The sequence below is a fragment of the Dermacentor variabilis genome, chromosome 1 (genome assembly GCF_050947875.1).
Source record: "Dermacentor variabilis isolate Ectoservices chromosome 1, ASM5094787v1, whole genome shotgun sequence".
Lineage (NCBI taxonomy): Eukaryota > Metazoa > Arthropoda > Arachnida > Ixodida > Ixodidae > Dermacentor > Dermacentor variabilis.
This window is the reverse complement of record NC_134568.1, coordinates 134,847,991-134,874,036: the sequence shown is the minus strand read 5'-3', so window position 1 is coordinate 134,874,036 and position 26,046 is coordinate 134,847,991. Positions and strand designations below refer to the sequence as shown.

General features: G+C 47.6%; 1 protein-coding gene and 1 non-coding gene across 2 annotated transcripts in view; one reads left to right on the top strand and one right to left on the bottom strand.

The window, feature by feature from the left end:
* The window catches only part of LOC142584903 (uncharacterized), a 118,663-nt gene that overhangs the window by 42,702 nt on the left and 49,915 nt on the right, over positions 1–26,046 (bottom strand). The window lies entirely within an intron of this gene.
* On the top strand, positions 14,166–14,237 carry TRNAT-CGU (transfer RNA threonine (anticodon CGU)). The gene has a single exon. It is a non-coding gene; the product is annotated as a tRNA-Thr (tRNA).

Below are 26,046 nucleotides of genomic sequence, written 5' to 3'. Positions count from 1 at the left end.
AGTACTTAAAGCTGAGTGCTGTCTATTCATAGGAACACCTCGACTGATGCGAGTGATCTGAGCTGCACACATCAGGATGGCGATGAATACCAAGCCATGGCCGGGCCTTTGTTCCGCCTCCGCTGGATGAATCACTGCAGGATTCCAGATACACACCGCACTTCGTCGAGAAGAACAATGGAGCTTGGAGATTACAGCGTCGCGCTCTACCATTCCCTTCGGGCCACTCACTGCGGAAAGGCAAAAAGTCCGCAGACAACGGTTGCCTTTCGCTGCCACATAAAACACGTGTCGGCTTGTCCACACACAGCAAGAGTAGCACGCACAACGCGCTATCGCGCAGCACACGACCCACGGTCCTGGCCCGAGGAAACGCCGGAGGCGTCTAAGCGGCAGCAGCGCAAACTGGGGAACACGCGTCGGCCAACCCGCCGGCGCTTCGCGACAGGAATGAGGGCATTCCCGGAACCCGTCGAGGCCCGCAACAGACGGACGGACGCGCGCAATCCGATCGTGACATCTGACCGGTTGCCCGGCCGTTCGACCTGAGCAAGCAGCAGCAGCCGGCGCACGGTGGCGTTCTGGGGAAGGGAGGAGGAGGCCGTCGAAGACGCGCAGAAAACTTCCGCTCTGCTCAGTGTGCGCAGCTAGGTGTGCGGAACGAACGAATGGTAGGGGTTGGCCCAGCCGGCGCAAACTTCGCAGCAGCAGCAGCAGCGGCGGCTTCGGCGGTTCCGTCCGGCGTACGTAGCCGAGGCGAGAAGGTTTTCGCGAAAAGGAAAAAAAAAAAAGAAAGAAAGAAAGAAAGAAAACGATCGGGTAAGGAGGGCAGACGCGCTACCTGGGCTACCGTGAAGTCGATTTACAGCGTTTTCCTTCGCGCGAAAGCCAGCGGTGGAAACAGGGGAAGGAGGAGAGAAGAGGTCGGGCTCGTTTCTCTCTCCACATTGTCCTACCTGCTGAGCGGTTCCCTGCAGAGACACTTGCCGGTGTTTACTCTTTTCTCACTGCCAGTAACTACGAAAATTTGAACCCTGCCCGAGCAGATGAATGCAAATTCACGCAGGGCTTGTGGGCTGAAGGCGCTAGCCAGTCATCTGCAGTAAGTTTAACGCATACACTCGCAGAGGACGTGTCGGGTGCCAAAGCCAGGAGGTCAAGATCATGTTTTACATTCTTCTCCCCTCCATCGTTCCGGCAGACGAAGAACGAATGCGGAGGAAGAATGCAAACTCGGAAGGCGGTGTGGGCCGCATGGAATGGCAAACACAAGTCGTCGTTCGGAAGTTGGATGCACGGACGCGTCGCTGATTCGACGAAACTGCGCCGTCTTGAACGTCTGACCTAAATGTTCCGGCACGCCGAGGTCGAGTTTAATGTGCTTGTAACACGAACGAAGGGTGAGGAGGAGACAAGAAGGCTCGACATGAAACACGTTAGCGTGCTCCTTCCGAACAAACGACGGATAAATAGGGCTGTTCTACGCGCAGCAACAAATACTTCTGTTCCGGGCAGCGGATACATTAACGGCTCACGTTATTTCATTTAGAGGTCACCAAAGTCGCACTGGCAAGGCATAATAAGAAAACCGTGCCCTTAGGATATAAAGGTAAAGACGGCAGAGCCGCTATCCTCAGGGCTATTTTTTTTTAATGCACTCTAACGCCGAGATGCTACGCTGTGGGCTATTAGGCACCTCGTAGGGGAAGGCTCCAGTTGAATTTTGACCACCTGGTTGGCGATACTCCAGCGACGCCTTTTCCTATGCTATGACTTTTCACGCTTGTGGCACTTCCTAAGCGGTCAGAGCGACACTTCGCCCATGTTATGAATGCGATGAGCTGGCCGTGAATGGTGGATGATAAGAGTGGCATACAATCGGGCGGAAGGCATCGCTACAAAAGCGCGGCCGCCTAAAGCACGATACACGCGCGTTCTAGGAGCCAGGCTTGCGCAACAATAGAGTTGCGACATGGTCCGGCGACTGATCACACCGGCACGGTCTCGCAGCGTGGCTTAGATACTCTTTACAAACACCGAGTGACGACATGTACTGTCTGACGGCATGTCGGTCACGCGCGCAGTACATGAAAACTCTGCTCGTTCAACCCCATAACTGAAGCAGGAAACAGCTCCCGTGATTAAATTCTTTAAGTTTACTTAATGGCGTCAATGGAGGCCATGTGCCCGTCTTTCGGGAAATCCACGAGTTCCTTAAGTGCGATTAACATTATTTGGAAACTACACCAACTTTGCAGTATGTCTGTCTGTCCGCGCCTATTTCCCGCCAACTTGAGTCGCTGAGTAGTTCAAGATCCAATGGGTGGGGCATCGGGCCGCTGTTCTGAGGACACCGAGCTCGAAATCAGCCGTTGGAACAACTTACCGCTCTTCAATGAACTTCTTTTAAGCCAACTTGGGTCACTGAGCTACTTTTCAGTGACAAGAGAAATCTTTTAATATTTTGTAATGTAATTATGGGGTTTAACGTGCCAAGACCACTTTCTGATTATGAGGCACGCCGTAGTGGAGGACTCCGGAAATTTCGACCACCTGGGGTTCTTTAACGTGCACCTAAATCTAAGTACACGGGTGTTTTCGCATTTCGTCCCCATCGAAATGCGGCCGCCGAGGCCGGGATTCGATCCCGCGACCTCGTGCTCAGCAGCCCAACACCATAGCCACTGAGCAACCACGGCGGGTTTTTAATATTTTATCCGATGCTGGGCGGAATCGAACCCGCGTCATATGTACAGGGTGTCCCAGCTAACTTGGAACAAGATTTTAAAGATACCTAAGAGCACTAGAGAAATCGTACCGACTGCATAGTAGCCGTAGTCGTATGTACTTAGGGCCAGTATATTTCTCATCACGAAGTATTAATTAATTATTTTAATTAGTGAACTTTTTAATTATTGCTTGAATCGCAAACATATCAATTACAAAGTTCTAGGGCACCTCAAATAACCTCCGAATCAAGCATTTGTTTAATGCTCAGCTTTGTCTCGTTGGTATTTCCGAGAAAAAACAAAAGCGCGCGAAACATCCAAAATACGAAATAGACTCGCGCTCGCGCGCCGCTACTCAAGGGCTCCCAAGAGAATAGCCACGGATACACGGCTTTACTAGCGGCGGCAGCTCGATACAGGGCTTCGCGCTATGTGACGGTCGCGGCATCAAGCGAACACGCCGCTGACGCATTGATAAGCGTAGCGGAGCTTTGTACGATGCGGCGATAAGAGAATGCAGCCGTATATTTTTCAATGGTTGCTTGTAGGGGCTTGAGTAACGGCGTGCGAGTGCGCATCTATTTCGTATTTCACGTATTTCGCGGGCTTTTGCTTTTTCTTGGATAAAACAACCAGTACAACTTCAGCACGAAATAAATGCTTGATACGGAGGTTATTTAAGGTGCCCTTCAGCTATGTAATTGATATGTTTGCGATTCAAGCAATAATTAAAAAGTTCGCTAATTAAAATTATTTATTTAAGTACTACTTCGTGATGAAACAATACTGGTCGTAAGTACATGCGACTACGGCTAATATGCAGTCGGTACGATTTCTCTAGAGCTCTTGGCTACTTTAAAATCTTCGTCCAAGTTAGCAGGGACACCACGTATATCAGGCAATCTTGTCTAAATATATATTGGCACACGCGCCACACGCCGACTTCGCGGCGGCGCTGCTAGATGGCGCAGTGTGTCCAGGGGGATATGCGAGAGAGGATCCGGCTGCAGTACATGGCGCGCTTCGGCGGTGGCAATACGGTGTGTAATCGCATTAACGTTCACATCATCGTCAGATGGGTTCAGCCGAATTGTTGTTTATGCGATAGCATTACGCAGGTCAAAACTGGGCCGTTGCATCCATGTTTGTAGCTCGGGTTAATCTCGGAGTAGTCTAAAATGTTGGTGGGCCGATCTTATTAGCCATGCACTATACGCGTCCTCACCAGAGAGAGAGAGAGAGAGAGAGAGGTTGCATATTAGGCAGGGATGTTAATCAGAGGTAGTTCCAGTTGGCTACCGTGGTGAGGGAGAAGGTGGCCAGAGCTTTTACAAGATATCATAATATGCAGATCAAAACAAAAAGTGGCCTTCGGCGTTGAATTGAGATACTCTGGGTACAACGAAGTACGGAGCATATTTCACCTAGTCCTGCCAGCGCGTCTGTGTTGAAGAAGCATCTGAACAGCATGAAAAGAAGACGGTTTCCTCATGCGAATGTAGAGCAGTTGGTCTTCCCGGAAGCACATTAACAAGCGCTGCGATTAGGCTAGTTGGTACAGATTCATAATTTCGGATAGTGCAAGAGAGACCAAATACTCCCGATAAGACCACGAATAGTGCGCAAGGAAGCGTCAGGCATTCTGCCGACATTTCTCCTAGAAAGAGAAAGAGACCAACTTTTATGTTCAAAATACGACATTGCCTGCGCCGTCGTCGCTCGTAATACATTAGGCGTTGATTTGAGAAATTTCGTGGACTCGCGGAAAAAGACGGTCAGGTGGAGCAACAGCCTGGCCAACCAGGCTAACCCTGCCTGTAGCAACACGATCACCACAGGCTTTCGGCGATGTAGGGGGGTATGTCCGCGGCGGAGCAACTGGCGGGGTAAGAGCAACGACGTGGAGGAGAAGGCGCAGCGGAGTAAAGCCCCTTAATCTCCCAAAGTAGCGCCATTCACTTCCCTCCTTCTCCTCTCGGCGCGGCCTCGACGGTGGCGCCGCCGGTGGTGGGCCTGCTGTAGCAGACGACGGCTAACACGCTACGGGAAGAAATCCGCGGAAAAGTTCGTTCGAGCCCTGCGGAGCAGTTTTTTCAATCGAGATCTTTCTTCGACAGTCGGTAACTGGCCTTTAGAATTTCGTGTTGGAATTGCGGAAGAAATAGAGAAAAGGACCGTTATTCAAGGCGTATTTAAGGCGTAAAGCGCGCGACGTTGAGAGTTCGTGTTGCTGAAACACGACGCATGCACGCGGTGTACTCAAACACGCGCGTAATTACCAAAGTTTCAGGTGTTGACAGCGTGAAAGTATGTGTACGTAGTTTCGTAGGTTCATTTACGTACCTGCAGGATACTTTTCTTCGGCCGGCGCGTGAGAGATTGCTGACCGCACACAGGCGGAATGGCTGTGTGCAGTCAGCAATGCCTGGCAACAGGGCCGTTTTTTCCATTGCGATGTGCTTTGGTAATCGTGACGATATATTGTTTTTTTGTTAGAAGTACTGCTCCAGGAGGGCACATGTAATGGCTAACGGAGGCCTCGAAGAGCACGTGACATTACAATAATGCAGGCGTCGGAGTGTTCGCATACAAAATTGACTGTCCGCAATCTTATACCCCCTTGGCATGCACAGGCTTCGGCGGGCCCCATCCAGCCCTGGTTCTAGCTTTGGTGTTCCCGTTGCCGCTTTGGTGCCCTAGAGGCGCCGTCAATAATACGAAATAATGACAAGGTGTTACAACTAGTAAATAAAATTTATTGAAGAAATACAATCGCGCCGAGGCGCCAACTTCTAAAGCAGCGCTAGCGCGCCCGCGCGAGTGTTATGAAACGCCAACAAGGAATTTACCGGCCCACGTACGACTCTACGATCAAAGTGCACGTTAAACATCCCCAGGCGAGCTAGATAAAGTTATCCGGAGCCATCCACTACGACCTGCATCCTAGCTTTAGTCGCTTCGGAACGTTAAAAACGTTAATCACCTCAAACCAAATCAATACATGCGGGCGTACATTCGAAGCTAAAAGACTGCATCGTAAGTCATATTGAGCCTTGCAAAAGCATCGAGAATATGTTAACTTCTGGTGGAGCTCAAAACACACCCTGAATAAAGTCGCTTTTATGTCACAGGCCAGCTGCAGATGCGTGCATTTCACCGCAAGACGAAACTACATGAAACAAAGAGAGCACACTCGAAAAAAAAAAAGTCAAACAACGCGCTTAAAACCACGCAGAGCATGAGCACACACTTTTTCGAAGCGTAAGGCGTGGGCTAGGCTCGAAATAAGAGGTTGTGAGTAGCCGTGGCCCTTACTTCACTAAGCCGTGCGTTCTTTGCCACTTCCTCGAAGTCAGCGCGCCCGATCCTGCGAATCCACACTTATTTTTGCGTGCCCACCGGATGGCAAAGCAAAAGGCTTTTTGCCCTCGCTGTGTCTGTTGCGGCAACCGAAGGCGCAGCAGCATTAAGTTTTCGGCCCTACACATTCTATTGCGCTAACGCACTCCGTCAGTCCGCCTGCCGTACTTTCGTCGCGCAGGCCCAACAATGGAGGTCGGCGCGCGCTGGAAAGAAAAAAATACACAGAAGCGCGGCGCCTGCTCCGCCCTGGAAAGAAAAAATATAGAAAAGCGCGGTGCCTGCTTCCACGTGACACAGATTGGCCAATGGGGTAGCGGAGGAGGCTGGGGCGACAGGAGGCGTGGAGGAGGACGCGCCAGGGTGAGCGGGGTGTCGGAAAGATCTAAGAATGGCGCTACTTTTGAAAAATTGAGGGGCTTTACAGCGGAGCGATGTGACGTAAGAAGGCATGTGACCGGATGAACAGCGGTGGTTGGGTGAGCGTGCAGCGAGCGCACAGTATTGCGTGGAGCTCTCTCCCACACTGCGCTGTATGGCAGTGGTTGTAGCAACGCGATATCTATGGCAGTGCTTATTAAGTGATAAGTATTGCCAGTATGCATTGATCTCTATAGCGGTAACTGGATGGTATGTCATACAGCAATAGCTGTGGTGTATAGCACGTCTCGTGTCTGGGAGAAAGAAAAAAAAACAATTTTTCTGCTGATATGCTTCTGTGGAAAAGATGATTCCAATCTAGAAACGAAGACGGGAGTAGGTATATATAGCAGCAGTATATCCTGATGTCATAATACACAGGTGACCATGAGGTAGGAGAAGTCATCCGGATGTCGATATATAATCATGGAATAATAGGATCTCATTATATTATCGCATTACAGTCACTCGAGTGAAGCATGATGACTTCCGAGCTTTTTCTTTCTCCTAGTCTGTGCTGTTCTGTTGCGTGCTGACCCCTTTTGGCGCGCCTTCGCAGCTTTGAAGATAAAAAATATTTCGCCGGCACACGCGAGGAGTCGTCAGCATGCACTTGTTTAGCGCGTGTAAGTATTCAGGCCTTAATCGTTATAAGGTTTCATAAACAGCGCTTATTGGATCTCGAAAAGTGAAGTTAAAGGCGGGGGCAGGGGACGCGCGCTCACGCACGCACGCACGCACGCACACACACACGCACACACACACACACACACACAAACGCGCGCGCGCGCACGCACACATGCGTGCATGCATGCATGCACGCTTCCTTACAAGAAGCGCCGAAGCATCGCGGTGGGTTGTGTTAAGGGTGAAGAAGTTTTAAGGCCTCTTCGACGTGCGAAGTATGTAAATCTGCGACTTGTATGGCAGAGGGCTCTATGCTGCTGCAAGTTCAAACCTCGATGCTATGCGCACATTAAGGTCAACTGCATGTCATCATACACACGACATCCATGTGTAGAAGCCTCGAAGGTAACACACCACTACAGTGATTTCAGAAAAAAAAGAACGTATGCGAAAGCAGCAGAAGCTTTTTTATCCCCCCACCACCGTCGGCGTACAGATTTTGTAAGAGGTTTAGAAACCACTGTGAGTATGACTTGAAGTGACGTGAGGTTCTCAGTCTGGCCCATATACGGTGGCCTTGAATCGAAAGAGCTTGCGACTGCCAGAGGTGTTACAGGAGCACCGGCACTCTGCATGACAGGGAAGTCCTTGCACCATAGATTTTCTCACTGTTTTACGTAGAGTGAAATCTGGCGCCATCGGATGTGGGAGTTTTCTAACGGCGCTGTCCTGTCATGGGAATGACGGTATATGGGTGGTTGAGGCTTGTGTTGGCTGGTGTTGTACGAGAGAAAGAGAGAGATAAAACAACTTTATTGAAAAGTCCCTGCAGGGTTCGAAAGCAGAACGGAGAGGCTGGGAGGCTAGCCCCGTAAAGCTCCATTTTCCGTCAGACGCAGGCCAAGCCTTGAACCATAGCGGCGTCCTCCGCCAGCCGGACAGTCAAGAGCTGGTCTTCTGGGCATTCGCTGAGCAGTATAGCCTCCCACTGCTCAGGGTTTTTTTATTTTAGCATTGTGGTTAATGCTGTGCTTGATATTGCTTGGAGCTGATGGGCATGCCCATATAATGTGATGGAGGTCCGCACGTAGTGTATTGCATGTATGACAGTGTGATGAGTATGCTTCTGGGTGTATTCGGTGCATGAGTAGCGGCGTAAGGAAAGTGCTTGTTTGTAGAAGTCTCCACGTAGTTGCTTGGTGTTTGTTTAATGATTTGTCAGGAGGAGGATATTTATAGCCAGAATTTCCGTAGTATTCGAGGATTTCTCCTTAAGTAGTAATTTGTTCGTATTGGGAAGCTGTTATTTCTTGATCTGGTTCTGGTTCTGGGGGCCGTAGTTCTGTTTGGGTCTCATCGGGGATTTGTTGTCCAGAGAGAGAGGGGCGACGCAACTGACTCTCCCGGTGGACACTTTCTCGGGAAGCGTCGTTCGCAGCGTTGTTCCCAATTACCCCTGCATGGCCTGGCATCCAGATGAGTCGAAGAGTTCTCCTGTGGGTAGGATGTGTTGCAATGAGAATTCGATATGCTTGAGGTGATATAAGTCCCTTGGTGTAATTAATTACGGCTGCTTTGGAATCGGTGACGATGCACGATGCATTGCATGATGCGTATGCTAAAGCTATTACAGCCTCTTGCCCTTCTTCTGGGTGTTTGGTAGGTATGGAGTTAGTTGTTGCGATATCCACTTTTGTACCCTTAAAAAATGCAAGTGTCATGGTTGGTTGTGACGGATAGTTTGCAGCACGAACATAAGCCACATGTTCAGCGTCTTTGAGCACTTTGTTGAGTCTTTGGGCTTTTGCTTTCCGTCGATCTGCGTTATGGTTTGGGTGCATGTTCTTTGGGTTGGGGTATTATGAAGGTGTTCCTGATGTCCGGTGGAATATCTCTTTTCAATTCCCATCTGGTGCTGTATTGCCATCTTGTTTAGTATTGTCCGTCCAGCCTTCGTGTGTATTAGGCGTTCATAGTGTCATGTTCTGTGTGCTTCTACAATTTCGTCCAGTATATTGCGTAATCCTAGGGCTAATAACTTTTCGTTTCTTGTGATTGAAGGAACGTATAATGCTTTTTTTAATGCTTTCCTAATCAGTATGTCAATCGTGTGCTTCTCGGTATGCGTGAAATTTAAGAATGGTGCGCTATATGCTCTGCGAGAGATGATGAAGGCTTGCACTAGTCGAATGATATTCTTCTCTTTCATGCCGGTGTGTGTGGTAGCAATACACGAACTAAGCCGGCCCACCTGTGCCGTGAATGTCTTTAAGCGTTAGATTGTTGTGGTGTTTTTTTTTTTGTCACTTTATAGGTACAATTCCAGTACCCTTAGGCATGAGACTTGGGGTACGGGCATACTTTTGATTTCCAAGGCAATTCTTTGTTCGTTAGTGGCTTGCGATTTCCTTTGGTATTTTGATTTGATTAGTAGGAGCTCAGATTGCTCCAGGAAACATGAGAGTCCTCTTGGTTCTACGTATGTTGTGACTGTATTTCTTGCTTCCTGCAGGGTCTTCTGGATTTCGCCATCGCTGCCACCCGTCACCCATAACGTTATATAATCCGCATATAATCTCGGAAGATAAATGAGTGCGATGTTGAATAACATGGGTGATAGCACCGATCCTTGAGGCGCGCCTATGTCACCCAAGTTTACAATGTTCGATTTGAGTCCTCCGATATTCAGGGTAGCAGTTCTGCCGGTAAAGAAATCCGCTATATATCGGTATGTCTTATGCCTTAAGTTTACGTTAGAAAGTTCTTCTAGTATTGCATTATGCCCTACGTTGTCAAATGCTTTCTTGAGATCCAGTTCGAGTATGGCTCTTGTATCTAGCTTGGGAGCTTGATGCGGATCTATGACTTGATGGTAGAGTTGCAGCGTGATGTCTTGCTTTGAGAGTTTTGCCCTAAATTATATCATAGTATGTGGCACTTGCTCATTCTTTTCAATGTGTGTAGTAAGTCTCCTTGGTATGATGTGTTGACGGCGCACACTCTTAATCGCAACGAAGGCAATCTGCCGCCCATGTACGCCAGGTGCCTTAATCATGTTTTGAGACGCACATAAAAAGGGGCGCCAGCTCTGCCGCTTCTTTCATTGTGAACAAGGCTCCCGTGGGGGAGCCGAAACGTAAATAACGATTTTAAACCATTTTTGGTCGGTGTCCAGACCTCTTCCTTTTAAGTATCAGGTTTAAAGCTACAGAGCATTCCTGAGAAAGTTGGCTTTGCCGCAAGGCGTTTTCTGTTCCCCGCCACGATTTTTCCGAAGGGTAGCTATAAACAGCTTCGCTGTAAAACTGCGCAGTCAGTGAATACGCCTCGCTGGTTTGGCTAATTCTCAGGCGTAGCCAGCTATCTGATTCTTCAAGTGGTTCCGCCTCTCTTTGACATTAGGGTGGCGTAACTACCTTTATATTGAGCCGTATCACGTCTCCTTTAGTTCCATTTTATATATATATATATATATATATATATATATATATATATATATATATATATATATATATATATATATATATATATATATATATATATATATATATATATATATATATATATATATATATATATATATATATATATATATATATCGTTGCTGTGGTGAAACAAGGCCTCAAAGACAACGAGAGAAAAGTATACTCTACTACACAAGTACGTGTGTAGTAGAGTATACTTTTGTGTACCGTTATTCGCGCTGTTTGCTACAGAATGTGTGTTCAATGTAACGACCCACCGTGGTTGCTTAGTGGCTATATGGTGTTGGTCTGCTAAGCCCTAGATCAGGGGATCGAATCCCGGCAACAGCGGCCGCATTTCAATGGGAATGAAAACACCTGCGTACTTAGATTTCGGCGCACGTTACAGAACCCCAGGTGGTCCAAGTTTCCGGAGGCCCTCACTACGGTTTGCCTCATAATCAGAAAGTGGTTTCGGCATGTAAAACCCGATAATTTTTTTTTCAAAGTAACGAAGTAAGTAGCCCATCAACTACTACTGCCTACAATTGAATGAGTATGGATGGCCCGTATACGTACAGTCATGAGCAAAAGTAACGGACCCCTGTGATGGCGTGCCGAAAAGCATGCCAGCCCCACTTGGCGCCTCGTCGCTCAAGCTCCTGTGACGTATTTTCCGGTGCAGTACACATGTGCGGATGTCGTTTCGATGAATAATATAGGAACGCACTTGCGCGCTGCGCGGTAACTGTCATGAGCGGCGTGGCGCAAGGAGGCACATGCATGCTTTTCAACATGCGCTCGCAGGGGTCCGTTACTTTTGCTCACGACTGTACATAAATAGCTAAAAAAATAGCTCATGTCATCTACATTTGGCCATCATAATCACTGTCTTTACTTTGATGATCAATTGGTGGGCTTTATAACGAAGCGACGCTACGGCTACAAGATGCGCCATAGTGGCAGGTCCCGGATTCACTTTTACTTGCTGCATGGTTCTGTAACCTGGACCTAAAGCTCGGTACGCGAGAGCCTTTAAATTTCGGTGGTCGAAATGAAACCTTCGATCTAGTGTTCAGCAGTGTCTTTCCTGTTACCACTGAGTTCAACAATAAGCTGCTCATCATCTCACACATATCCCGCCTCGTCTTCGCCGCCAAGGCATCTTATTCTCCTGAGGGCTGCGCTACTCCAGTAACAGGATCTCCTGCAAACCATTCGCTGACACATTTGAACTCGCACATGAAGAAGAATGGAATGCGAGAATCACTTTCTTTCGAGCCTGAAATCATACCTTCAGCCTCTCTGTGATCATCATGATAGGAAAGGAATCGTTCTTTTAGCTATAGAGATTTGCGAAAACGACGAGTGTCTGCGGGGCCTTTGCTGAAATATGACTGGCGTCGCCGACGAGCTCTTCAGGTTTAATTATGCAAGCGGCTGGCACAATCACACAATATCAAGAGCCAGCATAGCGCTGATTAAGGCAGTACTATTTATCTATATAGCCGCCGCGAGTAAAATCCCTTACAGGCGTGCTACACACTTAACCAAGCGAATACGACACTCCGCAAGAGCGACGACACGACGAAGACGAGGAACAGCGACTACATACGGCTACGACTGGCAGCAGAAGAGCCGACTCCAAAACTCGCTTCTTGATATTTTCGTTCTCGCGCACCCGTGGTCGGCACGCTGACCCCGTACAGTGTTCTGTTAGTCGTAATCACAGTCGACCAAGCGTTTGAAAGGCGTGGTCTCAAACCAGACGGCCCGGTACGCCCGAATGATTCCCCAAGTACTGCGCATACGGTGCTCCGCGGCCCGGGTGCGTGGTTGTTGCACACTTGGTAACGCACCGCTGACTGCGGCTTGCCCCGTCCCTTTCCCACCGAAGAGCGTCACGCGCTGTTTCAGTTCGTTATGGAGCGCTACGCGAGCAGACCAGAAGCTCTTCTTTCCGTCTACACGGCGGTTCGCTATTTGTCCTTTTTTTCCCCTTGCGGTTCCTGCGCCTGGTTTATGAAGGCAGTGACATAACCAGCTATGCCGTGCAATACGTTATCGAAGCAAACGTATGCGTACCTGATGGCCTTATGTGTCCGTGAAACGGTGGGCTATCGCCACGCGTTTTATACGCATATGGCTTTCCTGCTCACCCAGCTTCGCCATCGCGAAATGGTAATTTTCTTTTCAGGAGATTTTCCGCAAAGCGTATGGCAGCTAAAATATGACCAAGAAGGGATGGGGGGGGGGAGACACAAGACAAAGAGAAGGAAAGACAGGGAGGTTAGCCACTGTAATTACCGGCTGGCTACCCTGTGCTGGGGAAAGGGGTAAAGGGAATAAAAGGAGAAAGAAGAAGAAGAAGAGGGAAAAAAGGAAATCGGAAAGTTCACGCAGTAACGCGATACTACGCGCTACAACACTCAAAGACGGTTGCACAATTCGCATGTCCTTAAAAACTTCAGCAAAGCCCTTAAGGCCTTGAGTGCCGAAGCCCGTCTGGACCAGTGTCCTAGAGCTTTTTCCTCTGTAAAGGGGCGATTGTCCAGTTTTTCGAGCATGGTCAAAGTGCCAAGACAAGTGCTCGTGACCGCGCTCGAAATGACCAAGAAAGAGCCTCAAAAAACGCATGCAGCCCTGTGTGACGAAGGTGCTGCAGCAATAATTTAACGGCATTTGTTGTGATATATCCAACAGGTATAGTCCTCTGGTACATGGAACATTTGACCTGAGTTTGGCTTCCCTGAGCATTTGGTGCCTAATATCCTTATCATTATGTGGTGCAGCCCCAGAAGGCGATGAATGCCCGCCACAGACACAGGAGACGGGAACTTAAGACACGTTATAGGGTTGTTAGTTTCAGATCCCCAGGCGCAACCTAAAGAAGGTGTCACGGCTGTCTCAGGCCGAAGCCTCCGGAGACAAACTTGTGGCGGGACCACATCAAGGACACAATAAAGTTTTATCTCTCTCTTCCACCGGTGAGCACTGCGGAGAACGATGCAGCCACACAGGGTCACAATGCACGTATGTCTGGTCAGAGAATTGACTTCTGGGCTTCGAGGGGAGCTCAGGGTCAGGAGAAAGCGAGGCTGCTGAATTGTCAGACAAAAATGGCCAATGAGCTAGTGGGCCAAGTTCTTGAGCGGACTGCCGACTATATCCCTGATTCCAATGCACCGTAACGCTGAAGCGACGACTTGCTTAGCCAAATGGGAACGAGTCATCTTATTTTACTGGCAACAGCGGTTGAAAAGTCGAAACTGGGTTTGCTGCGCCCTCACATGGCGTTCTTTCCTTTACGATGTCGTCGTAATCGTCAGGTCCCTTCCTCATCCTTAGCCAGACAAAACTTTGGCTGTGTCGGTTTAAGAACTAGTGTCGGTTTATTGACTAGCTGCCTTCACCCAAAAAGATCACGTACTCGTGACGCCTGCGGCAGTAAGGGTGCTCCACATCCGCCGCCAAGGTTTGTGAGGGGTGGCACTGGCCAAAACTCCTAGGGATAGTTCTATAGTAGCAACACATAAATACCCCAGAAAGTGGATGGGAAGACGGCGCCGCGGTAGCTCAATTGGTAGAGCATCGCACGCGTAATGAGAAGACGTGGGATCGTTCCCCACCTGCGGCAAGTTGTTTTTTTCATCCACTTTCAATTCCATTATTTATAATTTCATTATTTCGATTAGTCAGCACAAGTGATTTCCCCTGTGTTGTCCTTGGTGTCTTTGTTTGTTGGCTTCTTATGATAGGATTAATAAAATTCGGGCTCCTCGGTTAAACCCCCTTCTCCTTCATCGTAACCCGGCATGCAGCACTGCGGATAAACTGAACCAAAACATGGGTAGGTGGTGATCAAATTCGTCGCTCAACCGTGTAAACATGATCGAGTGCAACAAACACCCAGATGACAACAGAAGACGTGAGGACCAGAAGCGTCCCGCCGAACGACAGCGATTCATTGCTGCCGTTGCTGCCGCTCATACGGCCTCGCGGCGAATGAATAAGGCCCATGTCGCCGGCAGGTTTTTGCGAGTATGTCTGAGCACACCACTACGGAAAAATTGTTTTTCAACATGCTTTGAAGATTTGACCACCATACACATGCGACGGGTGTTGCTTATTTTGCGCCCAAATGTGAATCAAAGAGAGAAGCACGAGCAACGACGCAGAAAACTACAGCGGACAGCTGTCTCCTTTCCCGAGTACACTTAGCAAGGTCGCCACCAGTGGCGCATGCGTCGGCGCGCACTACGCGTATAGCTCTAAGCTACGTATGAACTCCTGCCACCACTGCCTCCTCTTACGATGGTAGTTTTTTAAATTGATAGCTATTTTACAGGCGATTTCCAGCTACATTCGCGGCATCGCAATAGCTGCAGTATTGTACCCAGTAATGGTAATCATCAGGTAGTAGTAGCGAGCGTAAAGAAATAAGTACATATATTTGAACGAATCTGGCTTCGCAGCTGGTTTGGAATTGATGTTCGAACCTACTGTGACATTAGGTCTCTAGCGACTTGCGAGCGTAAGGAGGAGTAATTTCTAGTGAGTCAACCACTGCAGTGCGTGCTGAGGTGTGTGAGACCGAAACGAACCAGCCAGAAACAGGGCTAACGACAGCAGTACCACGACAGCAATACCAGGAATAAGTGACCGTGAGGTAGCGTCAGCTATTTTCACATGCAAGAAAGTCAAATTACCAAAGCTGTTTCGGTGAAAATTTTTATATGGAAATGTTATTTCTGTTGCAACAGATAGAGAACTAGAACTATTTTTGCCAGTGTTTACTGACTAAAGTGCTCACCTTGACATAGCCTGTGGAATGTATTTAAGGAAAAACTTTTCTTGGTTAATAAATTTATTCTTTCAAAAACGATGTCTGTGAGAAATAGAGTGGATAACCCTTGGATGAACAGAGTAACTGACAATTTCGTTAAAAATAAATGTCGAGTGTATCCTTGTCGTGTCTAAACGGAAGGAATTATGGCGGTACATTAAAAATAAAGGATGATATTGACATCTCTCGAATACTAGACATTGAAGCTTTACTAAATTATGACAAGAGCAGAGTGCTTCAATATGTTTGTTCACGTGGTTGCTTTTATTCTTTTTGATGATCCTGTTGTATTGTACTCTTTTACAGCGATCGCTATTAAGGGCTACTTTCCCCGCTATCGTGTCCGCGTGTAGAAAAAGAATCCCTACGATAGTGCGATGCAGGGCCGACCCGCGGCGGATGTGACGCAGGTGTTAAGCACTTCCCAAAAGTGGGCCGGTCTCGAAGATATACATTATCGGACCAACCCGCGGTGGAACTGAAGCAGGCGTTAAGCACTCCCCATACGTGGGTCGATCCCGAAGATGGTGCAATGCCGGGCCGACCCGCGGCGGAGGTGCAGTTCGCCATTAAGGAGCCCACATACACAGTTTCGCTGGTCATCTTTCTCCACAGAGTGGAAGGACTCTGAGTTCTTTTAACATTTGAGATGGTCTTCTGTGTACAAATTTGATTAACATTTTGTAGCAGTGGCTGTACATATATATATATTTGCCCTATCCTTCTTGGAACCATAGCGGTTTGCATTATTGAACAAATGAATAAATATAATTAATTAATTACTTAAACGGCAGCCGTCAGACACCAACCAAGTCTGCGGAGTTCACTTGCGCTCTTCTAGAAAATTCGAACTGAGCGGCTGCTTCCTTGGCAGTGTGCTACTGCTTCATGCTGCATGATGTTAATTTAGAGCGCGAACACAGGAGGCTACGGCCGGGACAAATGCGGTCATGTTCGCGTTTACGTGATGAAAACAGCACATGACACGTAGGCAGCTCTCTACATGACATAGTGTGTTAGATTCTACGTGAACAGCTGTAACTGAACAGATTTGTAGCTGGTGTGACACTCGGGCATTGTATTTAAACGCTGAGAAATGTTATCACATTCAGTTGACAATCAAGAGGCAAATACTTGACGGATCATACTTCCTAAACAACAAATTAGTAAAAAAAAATTTGGTAGGGCAAAAAATTTGGGTATTACTGTCTTGCCTGATTCACGAATTGAATGAGCTATCTGACAGACAGTACGCATGCCTAACTTTAAATACTACATTGATAGTATCGTGTGAATCTGGTACCCTGTACCAAGTTAAACGTTACCCTGTAGTACCTTGTAACCATGTTGTCCCGCGTCCACCTTCTTTTTACTCTTGCCTGGCGCTTCGTGTCCCGATTGGACATTTAGTCGTCATGTTTTCCTTTCGTAGGCGCGTTTCCTTTGTTCTTTCTTTTTTTTTTACATTTCTTTTATATCATTAACCCCCCTCCCCTATAATGCCCTAGAGGCGCTGTATCTTTTCAATATAAATAAATAAATAAATAAGCACAGCATAGGGGAAAAGAAGAACCAGTCAGGTTCTCCGCGAGTACAGAAAACTGCACGCCTGAATATGCGCGTAAGTACGGGTGACTGCCTCGAGGGGTAGCACTACAGCCTGTGAAGTAACCTGTTTTAGTTTTCAGTGCTCTTCTTTTTGTTTGGCTTGGGCATGTAGATAAAGAGAGGGATGGAGAAGGGAGTTGAGGGGGATGTCGGCATGCGCAGTAGACATCGATGGTCGTCGAAAGACTTCCAATGCACTGTCCTGGCGCCAACTTTGGTTGAACGCTTTGTTTCGCCAGCAACGAAAACGAAATAACGACTCCGAGTGAGGCTGAGAAAATGGGACGCCAGTGCACATGATTAGGAATTTCACTCTAAACGCACCCTCTCTAAACGTATACATACGCCAAGCGACAGCGCGTATAGGTCACAACTCATCAATGCCACGTATGCGTTTGGTGAGGGTCCTCTTTATTCAGTTTTCACGACGAAGTTCTATATGAGGCGATAACGTTGGCACGGGCTCGTGGGTACATTGTCGAAACAGCGTGAAACCATGGACGGGACAAGGGATGGCAACGCGCTGACCCGCAACTAACATTTTTTTTTTCCTGATGCGCGCGGAATAAACTAAAATGGGGGCAACGGGACGGGAAGGAAATCTTGACAAAGGGATTTCATACCGACTGCCATTAACCAAAACCCAAGTGGACAAACGTAAATAAGCTCAATCTCTTGATCAAACAGATTCATTTGAAGGCGTGCTAACGCATGCTATGTATGTGTATTCTATGTGCAACACGCTATAAACCTTAACTGCGAGTCAGCGCTCTGTCGGGCGTCTTCTTGCTTTGTCCCATGCTTTCGCTTCGTTTCAACTCCGATGTTGAGGGGATTTCCACAATGGTTTTCTTACGGCGTCGGTGGTGGTAACGTGTGGCGACGTGATCGCGATATGAAATGTCAGTCAGAGAACAGGCAGGAACACAGGCTGCGTCAGAGTCCCGATGCGGCTGTGTGACCACGGCCTCTGCGAACGCCCAGTCGGATCGACGCCGGTGTCGGGTGATGAACCATCTCTAAGCGAGCATCGCAGCCCTAAAGTGGCCATATGACCAGGCTATCGTAACGCACAGCCGGACGCCCTGGAACATACTGGAACAAAAGTCGGATTGAGCGCAGAGCGTACAAGTATTAAGAGGAAGCTTTAGCTCGGGCCCAACTCCAACGCGGCCTATTCAAGTACATGTAAAACGCGAAAGCATTTTTATGAGATAACCCCTGGACCGATTTTAATAAAATTTGTTGCGTTTGAAAGAGAAAGTTAAATTCTAGTGACTGTTGAAAGCGGAATTTCGATTTAGGGCTTGAATTTTCTTAAAACGATTTTCAAATATTTGACCGTTTGAAAAAAGTATAAGCACGACGTTTACAAATTCATAGCTCTGCATCAAGAACTGATATCGCGGCTCTGTAAACAGCATCTATTAGATCATTCAAAGCGGACAAATTCAATATGTAATTCTACATCTTACGTGAATTTTTTAAGTTGTTTACAAGGGTTTTGCAAAAGTTGTATTTCCTTATTATTAAATTTCTTAAAATTCATGTGTAACATATTAATTTTGTCCGCTTTAGATGTACTATTTTATGCAACTCACCGAATTATATTATCATTTTTCTTTGTTGAGTTACAGAGTTGTAAACTTTATAGTTTCGTTTTTTTTTTTGAAAATTTTCGATTTTTGCCAATTTTTAATAAAAAATTGACGACCTAACTAAAAAATTCGAAACCAACAGTCACTAGATTTTAAGTTTTTCTTTTAAATGCAACAAATCTTGTCAAATTTGGTGCAGTGGTAGCCCATAAAAACGAATTCTCCTTTTACGTGTATTTAGATAGGAGCACCCGAGCTAAAGCTTCCTCTTAAGCTCGGAAATGGTGAAGCGTTTGAAAAGACTCATGTATATAGCGAGGGATTTGCTCCGGATATTGCGAAGCGCTTACAAAACCTTGGGTAGATTTCGGGCAGTGGTAAACTAAAGCCCCTAGTACTTCTGAACTGTGCTGGAACTCCTTTGCAGAGCTCCGCTGTCTTTGATGCTTGAGTTGCCCGGATTCGCAACACATCTGCGGAGGTATTTTCTTCCATTTTCACTGCAGTGAAATCGCGCAAAATCATTTTGTTTCTCATGACACGCACTAATAGTGACTGGTATTTTACGCCCTCTGCGTGTACACGAAAGGTGTATACGAGACTAAGTTCTCGCCATCAGCGCTACGATGAACGAAACACGTGACTGCTAACGGAACTGAGGAGGGCGGTCTGCTCGTAATGTGACAAATGTGCATTGATTGATTGATTGATTGATTGATTGATTGATTGATTGATTGATTGATTGATTGTGTTTCACGTGACCGAGCGCGATAGGAAATTAATCTGAACAGAAATTCATTCCGCTCCACTTCCGTTTGCCTCCTCCTCTGCACAAGATACATCAAGGCAGCAGATAGATACGTTATACAAGAATGTTCGTCCTAAACGGCTTTTCCTTTTCAATTTTTGTATTCTGAGGTGTGTCCACGCGAAACCGACAGCCCAGCAGCGAGACCAAAGCAGGCCAAGGCCATTTCACCTCTGACAATTTCCCTTGAACATCTGCTCCGCGGATGCACATTGCGCGAGAGACACGAGGAGAACGGACCCCTAGATGTACATTTTCTCCCTTTCTCTGAACCGGCCGCCATCTTTCTCGCTCTTTCTGCCTCCCCGATTCGCGCTTTTCCTCGTCCTGCCGCACTGCACGCTCGTGGCGGGAGGAGCGACCGCCGTAGCCATGTTCGGCCATGTCACGCCGCGGCGCCCGCCGGCCGAGCCCTCCCCCCGCCGCGAGCCTGCCCAGCTTCCAGGGGGACGCGCGTCCACTTTTCCCGTTGGTCACGCCACACGGCCCTTTTTTGCATCGGCGCGTTTCCTGAGCAGCCGCTGAACGACGGCGCTCGCGAAGCACGCCGGCACGACGCTCGCACGAGCACGCGCGCACAAACACCGCGCGAGAAGCCGTCCCCTTCCTCGCTTACGTGGGCGCGCTTTCTTTCTCGTTTTGTCCCGTGCGCTTGGTGACGGCAGCGCGCGCATACAAGTTATCCACGCATCGCAGTCCGCAAGCGGCCACGAGGAAAGCGGCCGCGGCGCTTTCTGGCGTTTCGTTATTCTTCTTTACTCCGCGACCTCGTCGGCAAACTTGTCCTCTCAATATACGCGAAGCGGCTAAGGATGCCAGCGAGATGCCCGAGGCTGCGATTTGATTTCGGCCGCCGTGGGTCCTGGAGCTGCGCCGATTCCTTTGAAAACGAGCAGCAGAAGCGGCCGCTGCTAACGGTGCTAGCGCCACATCGGAGCTCGAGATACGCAGAAGAAAAGCGAAAACTAGTTGCGATCGGGCGCGGAATAAATCGCGACGCGCGGCGAGCCGCACTGCTGAGCATGAAGCGCGTAAGTGCCGCTTCGTGTGTACGTGCGGGATCGAGGGAACGGCGGCTGGATTTGTGGCGACTCGGAGTACTCGCCTCCTGTAAACCGATGCCTTAGCCCACGGTTCCCTTCGCCCATCTTTCCACACGCGCACTGTGAGGCGCTCCATTACCCTCCTCCCTTATATGTTTGACCCATATTCAGAATGTCGCGATATTCTCGCGTCCGATTAGTCGTTCATCAGGCTTACGCAGTTTACCGCAGCTGCATACTACGAAGACAATGAGCCCGTTCCCGAGTGCTCTGTGACATGGCGTCAAGTAAGGCGCCGGACGTCACGTTACTAGTGTACGCATTCTCACCGCTAAGTTCCAGTTCTTCGGCTGGTACGAGGAAGTAAGATGTGGCTTGGCAAAATTTTGACATGGAGATGCTAACCTGTGCACTTCTCGGCACTTGTACTGGCTCCGGCAAGGGATTAAAGCTGCTTTTGAAGCCATTCAGGAAGCACTATTCGGCTTCGCAGTCGCGTCTTCAATGACGTCAGTAACACTGTTAAATTTCCCTCTTTCAAGGCTAGTTTCATTTTGAAAAACAAAATCGGGTCAGTCGGAGCAAAGTCCGGGAAAGTGAGTGAGTGAGTGAGTGAGTGAGTGAGTGAGTGAGTGAGTGAGTGAGTGAGTGAGTGAGTGAGTGAGTGAGTGAGCGCGTGTGAGCGTGCGTGCGAGCGAGCGAGCGGCCTTTCGATGAGTGAGTGAGTGAGTGAGTGAGTGAGTGAGTGAGCGCGTGTGAGCGTGCGTGCGTGCGAGCGAGCGGCCTTTCGAGCTCTTCTTTATTGTTTATATTCTGTTATTTGTATGTAATCATGACTGATAGTATTTACGGTTCCAAAGCAGCACAGGGGTTGAGATACGCCGTTGTACAAAGCTCTGGATCTATTTTGACCAACTGGGGTTCGTCAACGTGCACCCGATGCTTGATGCACGAGTGTTCTTGCACTGCAAGGATGTCCGATAACCTTTTAACAAACTGACAGAAAAAAAATATCGCGGTTATATTAGCAAATAAATAATAGCGTCAACGATTCGCTCAGTGTGTCACGTTCTGTACCGTGCCCCGGTATGTCTTTCGATTACGGAAAGCTTTGCGTTGACCAATTATTTTAACACATTAGTTTGGACCAAAAACGCGAAAGATGGAGCTGGCAACTAAATGACCGCTTACACTCATCTTAATCAGCATGATCTCCGCTGAAAAACAACACTGCACGGAGTCTCGCATTCTGAGATCCCGGTATCTCTTCTAAAAAGAATGTAGTATAGTAACACATACTTATCCGCTTATAGCTCATAATAACTAAAGAACAGGAGCAGTCCCAGAATTTTATTGACACCTAGTGTGTGCGCGATAGATGCCTCAGACTAACGTTGTTGCGCATGCTGAAGGCCACGAGATCCAGTGGTCAGGCGGTATTATGGCCTGGAGCACACGATTCGTACAGTCGGCCGATCTATCGCACACCAAAGTCTTTGATACTCACGCCTTTCGCCCGCTCGTCCCTCAGATTGAACTTTGAATATCAAAGTCTTGACAATTTTTCAATAATTTCAATGCCACAAATACTGCCTTCAACGCCATTTTCTCGTATAGCACTGCAGCTTAGGCGTTTTCTTTCCATATATTTGGTAGCTGGCAATTTGAGGAAGTACCGCCTATTCGATGCGTCTGCCGCTAAACCCGCGGATCTTGCGCGTTGCGCAAGCATGGCCGAACCAGTTCAAAGCACTGACTTGAAGTTGGCTGTCTATTGCAGAGGAAGTGCACTTCTTCCTTTTCATTCCTTTTGTAATCTTTAAGGTCGTGACGTGACATCATTAGCGAGGTACAAAAACCTTAATTTCCATTTGTAATCACAAGAAATGGGCTTGACTGATCACGGCGCCGACATGCTTGCGGTCAACAGATCACGACCTGTCAGACGAACAAAACGGATTGTGCGGACGCACCCCTGCAATTCTGAGAGTAATCTAGGAAGGTCGCACTACGCATGTCACTCGTATATCCAAAAGGAAGTTGCCAGCCGACGTGTGGAATGCCGACCTGCAAGTCCTCGTACCTTCTTCCCGTTGAACGGCTTCCATCAATCTGTATAGATAGAGCTGCCCCAGATACTGCCGTCTGTGCCACGTCACAGTATCGGTGCCGACGATACAAGACGATACAAGCCTCACATAAGTGCCGTCACGTAGAAATAAAAGCTGCATGTACTGTCAGCTTGAAGTTGTCTTTTTACAACGACAGAAGAGCTCTTAACTCTGGTTGCTGTGTCCGTCTGTCAATTCGGTTGCACTGATGACGACTGTTGTCGTTATCCACGTTATTATGTCGTCGTCAAGCCACCTCTTCATTATCAAGTAAAAAAAAGCATTTTTTTTTCGCTACCTCCACTACATCGCGCGCTTCAGACAGTGCAAGTCAAACCGGCGTATATGCAATGCGTATATGCGGCAATGCAATGCAAGCCGGCGTATATAGAATGAAATTCTGGCCCACAGCGTATGTTTCTTCGACTTAAACAATACATCACGACAGAATATATGCATGCATACTATACAGTTGGCGCATATGGGTACTCTAAAGCATGCGGACTTGCCAGTATAACACCGCATGGTATTCAGCAGTTTCACAACAAAAGTGGAACGCAGTTGTTTATACATATCAAGCCGGTGTTACGAACGTTGTCAAAACGCGCGGCCAAGTAAACATTTACGCGCTCAAAACAAAACTTTACCCACACCACCGTCACTGGGATCCGAATTCATGCGACTGCAGTAATGTGAACTTAGGTGCTGGGCGCGCAAACCACAGCGCTATCGCGTAAAAATATAGCACGGTAGTTCGCACAAAGTTTAGCGCTCCGCGCACACTCTGATAGTAGCGGCATCTGTATTGTTATCTCAAAGGTCACAATTGGCAATACGTTATTGGGCCAGTGTGTGTATGTGTGTATCGCAAAGAACTTGTTCTCGATGAAATTGCGGTGTATCGATGTGCAATTATTTGTCGTCGTGGTCGGGAAAGTAGCATCGACAGCATGAGCGAGATGTACGTGACAATGATTATGATGAGTCTCAAACATAGCACATACCCAGAATGGAGAATGTGCTAAGAATGAGGCTGTTGGAGGAAAACGCCGAAAGCATCGACGGCGTCAATGCGAACGACGCCGTCGCAACGACACAAACGTTTTCGCATAGTAGCTCGTACAATTTGTAATTATCTGTTTTAATATTGCTTCACTATTTTAGTTTTTCACATTCTTACTCTCAATCAATCAATTAATTTTTAAGCCCCTCCCCGCCTCCTACTCAAGCAATCGCATAACCGCTGGCTCCTTGGCGATTCCCCGTAGTACGTTCGAGGAACAAGTTAAGCCAACAAACAAAATCGTAGCCTCCGCTGTGCTTGAATGCTGCTGCGCAGCAGTAAATGATTTCCGAGCCGAAGGAATCGCTAAAGTCTCCTATTCATCCCATTAGTTCTTATTTTCATTCCACGTGTTCATTGAAGTCACCTCTGCACAATATAAATACTACGTACGGCAGAATGCCACCGTACAAAAAAGAAGAAATATAAATATTCGATGGTACAAGAAAGGCGGAGGTACACTCTTAACATTGCAGCATGCAGTGCATATACGTATAAAATAAATCATGGCATACCGAAAAAGAGTCAACATGAAAGACATCGGTGCCAGAGGGACTGTAGTACTCCAATGATGTAACTTAATTATATTAATTATGGAGATTTCACGTGTCAAAACCATGATCTGATTATGAGGCACGATGTAGTGGGGGACTGTGGAAATTTGGACCACCTAGGGTTCTTTAATGTGCACCTAAATCTAAGTACACGGTGTTTTCGCATTTCGCCCCCATCGAAATACGGCCGCCATGGCCGGGATTCGATCCCGCGACGTCGTGCTTAGCAGCCCAACACTAAGCCTCTAAGCAACCACGGCGGGTACTCCATTGATGTGGGCTCACGGTCATACATGTTGAATATAGAAATATCAAAAGCATGAACCAGTTTTTCTCACCAGGGATCATGTATAGTCGGAGAGCACACGTCTTCAGGGCACCATTGTTCCATTAATACGGTCCCGCTGACCAGTTTTAATACGAACAGCAGTTGCTTGAGCTAGGAAATGGGCTTAACTCGTCAGTCCGCTTGCAAGAACTTCGAACGATTCTCATGCTATTCTTCAAGCCTACGGCGCTCTAATCCCTATTCTATACTCCTATATGCTCCTAATCACTATGTACTCTAACTGCGCTTTCAACAGCTGACAACCGCTGTAAGCTAGGAAACGGGCTCAACATGTCCGCATCCGACTGATCGAACAAAATCCTTGTGCTGCGAAGAACAATGAACGACAGCTCAGAAAGAATATCGGCTGGGTATACGTGAGGCCAGCGATGAACAACATTCGCGCCGGCTTTCGCTATCGGCACGGTATGCTGCCATGTGGCAAAGGAAGACACTCGCCATCAGACCGCACGATGGGGAGCCGGGGCCTTGGCATCTGAGCGAAGTCGAAAACGCAGAAGCCCGAAGAGAATCTAAAGCGGATGCGCGCTCGAAAACACCGTGGACAGAAGGTGGCGCAGCAGCTCGAAAGGAAACGTACCAGCAGAGGAAAATATAGCCACGAGAAAACACCTCATAAATGCTGTTCACTAAAGCCTGCCACTAAAGCTTGCCTAAACTCACTAAAGCCTGTCAGGATATCTTTCTTTTTTTTATTTATTTGGTAGATTTGACGTCAGCTCTTCAAACGAATCAGCGGCCAGTGCAGGAAGATTAAATCAACCTCATTCAATCCTACGCAGCCTTTCTTTTCTACCCCTTTTCTGAACTATATTCGTGAAACCCGACGTCTAGCTGCGTCCAATTTCTACGTTTGTAGGCATTTAAACATGCTACTTATGTGGTGTTCATATACAGGGTGCCCCAGCTATCGTGCAGCAAGATTTAAAAATATGCAAATGCCGCGTAGCTGGGCAGAACCAAGGTAATGTTGTTTGGAGTCGCTTGGAGATACTCAGAGTATTTTTTTTTAATTCAGCCTAATTAGATTACACAAGAAAAACTTCCGATACAGCTTTCTGTTGCCCAATACGCGCTACAAACAAGTGTTTTTCGGAGTATAAAAGCAGCCCGCGAATACACGAAAAACGCCTCGAACGGCCAGTCGAGCGGCCATTTTGCGTGCATTTGCAGGCTCTTTCGCGCTCGGAAAGACACTTTTATGTGGCACGTATTGAGCAACAGAAAGCTGTATCGGGAGTTTTCATGTTGCTCTACAATTTTCTCACTGACACTTTTAATCTAATTATAATATTTGAGATGTTTATTAATTAATTAAGACTAATTATGTAATTATGATGAATGCAAAAAATAATCTGAGTATCTCCAACCGACGGCAAACAACATTCATTTGGTTCTGTCCAGCTACGTGGCATTTGCATATTTTTAAATCTTGGTGCAGAATACTTGGGACACTCTGTATAACT